This window comes from Astatotilapia calliptera, chromosome 9 (assembly GCF_900246225.1).
Source record: "Astatotilapia calliptera chromosome 9, fAstCal1.2, whole genome shotgun sequence".
NCBI lineage: Eukaryota > Metazoa > Chordata > Actinopteri > Cichliformes > Cichlidae > Astatotilapia > Astatotilapia calliptera.
In genome coordinates this window covers 27,672,422-27,675,075 of record NC_039310.1, presented here as the reverse complement: position 1 = coordinate 27,675,075, position 2,654 = coordinate 27,672,422, and positions in this window count along the sequence as shown.

Genomic DNA, 2,654 nt, shown 5'->3' with positions numbered 1-2,654 from the left:
ACATGCCAAATCACTCCACAGCTTACTGCCATTCCCCGGCTGTAACCTGCATATGCATCACATTAAACCTAAATCCTGTACCATAGCCACATGATGGGCATGAAGATGAGGTTCATGTTGCCAGATAGCTTCATCGCCACAAACATAAACATTCTTCAAAAAACAAAGGTTGTAAATATTTGCTGTATTTACAAGCATGTGCAAACAAACAAGACAATAATAAAAGAAAGAAATATCAACATTTTACAAATGATACACTGAATGTAAAAACCAAATATGAGCACAACTCCACATGTACAATTGTCACTGCATATAAACATGACAGATGACATATTAAAAGAAGTAGAAACATATAATATACAATATGATCTGAAGCTGGTACTGGTGTATTTAAATTCCTTTTCTTTAGGCTCACATACACATTACTGCTTACCCTAATCATCTCATACAAGATGCTACTTACTTTTTGTGCAGTATTTACCTTAACATGCACTATGGTATAATAGCCCACTCACTTCTATAGTGCTGGTGATGTAGACAATAATGTCAGTTGATATGTAAAACTAGGAGAAGTAGACCACAAATGGTAGATATCGAGTGCTGGGAACACATTCTGTCTGATATTATTAATCTATCAGATTCTTGAATGTTTTATGTACTTAAGCCACAGTTAGAGAGTGAAACAGAGACTGACACCGGCTGAAATGTGTAGTAAATATTTTATTTTGAACTTTTATGAAGAAATACAAACTTTGAACTTTGAACTCTGGGCTGCTTTACTGTGTGTAATATTGCAAAGCACACTTTGCCTTTGTCAAGCAAACAACAACAATCACACACGCACACACAAACTCACAAACGTATAAAAACGGTCACACAAAGAGGGACACAGAGGATTGAGACACAAGAGGAACCTAATGGACAAGGACCCAGAAAGGGAAAATCTACCACCATTCGCAAACGTCGTGTCGATTATATACAGCAATAAAAAAGTTAATCCAGATACACACTTCAAATGTGAATTTGCGTTTCATCTCATGTTTTCCATCGTTTGTTTTTAAAAAAAAAAAAAAACACTAGTGCTGTAATATCAATTCAAATTAGAATTAAAAAAAATAAAGAGACGTACGAAACACTGTGGATGTGCTTTAATGTACTAGAAATACTACTCACCATCAGTTACAAATGAAAGAAATGAAGAAAGCTCGTTTTTGTCACGGGCCGGTATTTTGAGTTTTATGCCCGTTTGTATTATGTTCTGGTTTGTATAGTAGAGACTTAAACCTTCAGTTAGTTCTATGGTTGTGTTCTCTGTTTCCCTGTTTAGTTTTATCTATTTAGGTTACTCTCATGTCTGTGTCTCCCCACTATGTTTGTAGCATCGTGTCTTCAGCGTGTGTTTGTTGTGTCCTCTGGGTTTAAGTCTCCCTCACCTTTGTGTGTCCCTGTTATGTCTTTGTGTCTCGTCTGCCTGTTCCGTCCTTATGTTGTTGTTTTTTTGCCTATCCCTTTTGGCTCTTTTGCCATCAGAATTATTGTCTAAAGGCAAAGAAAGATGCCCAACGGATTTACTTTACCAAATTGACCATCCCAGCCTTGCCATAATGGTCCATTTGATTCACCTTTTATTGTTTATTTTATTTTCACTTGCTGAATATGGGACAGACTTGACTGGAGGAAAGAAGGGGAGAAAGAAAGAGGGAAAGAGAAACAGCTGAGAAGAGGGACGGGGAGAAGGGCAAAAAACAAAAACCAACAGAATGGGCAGGAAAAAAAAAGACAAAAAATGCATATATCGATCACCTGTTGAGAAAGAAAAAAGAAAACAAGCAGAAGAGAACAAGAGTAATAGAATAAACAACATCACGATGATATATGGGAATATGACAGTAAATACTAAATATTAAACATTATTGTGCAGCACATAAGATCAACAGAACACAGTGTGGTTTGAGGTAGGAGCCAAAAAGGGTGTAGTTTGTGGGTGTGATCACCCGTGTGTACACCTGTGAGCATGGACGCGCTTGTTTTTTTAAAAGGTTCCTTCATGTAATGATCTGCTAGAGGGTGTGGGGGGGCCACAGCCCCGTCCTCCAGGGCATGAAGCAGGTATGGAGGAGATCAAAACTCCAGACATCCAGAGGCCCCCAGAACACAAGAGACCAAGAAAGACCAACAGAGGGGCAGCCGCGCCACTGTCCCAGAAAGAGCTGAGGAGAGTCCCAGATGAGGGCTCACTCAGCAGCCGCGGAGCAGAAGCCAGGGGGAGTTGCAGTGACGCGCCCGTGAGCTCCGCCGGCAGCCAGCTGTGCCTGAGTGACCGAGCCCCAGGCCGAGACGCCCATCCCCAGACACAAAGAACCACCAACACACCGATGTCTGAGGGCATCTGCCACTGGCAGGGGAAGTGGTGGTGGGGGGAGATAGGCCTCCAAACCTTGGAGGGCCTGAGATGTCCCCAGAGAGGTGGTGTCTGATACCCAACCTGACATATAGACACAGACATACAGGCACACACATATACAAACATCCATTCCCACCCTCATGCTCTCATATGCACTTACTCCACACTCAACCAACATGGAGACAAACATAAAGAGACGCTGTACACACGATCACACTCCCCAAGCGTACTCTACAAACCGGGTCTAGGT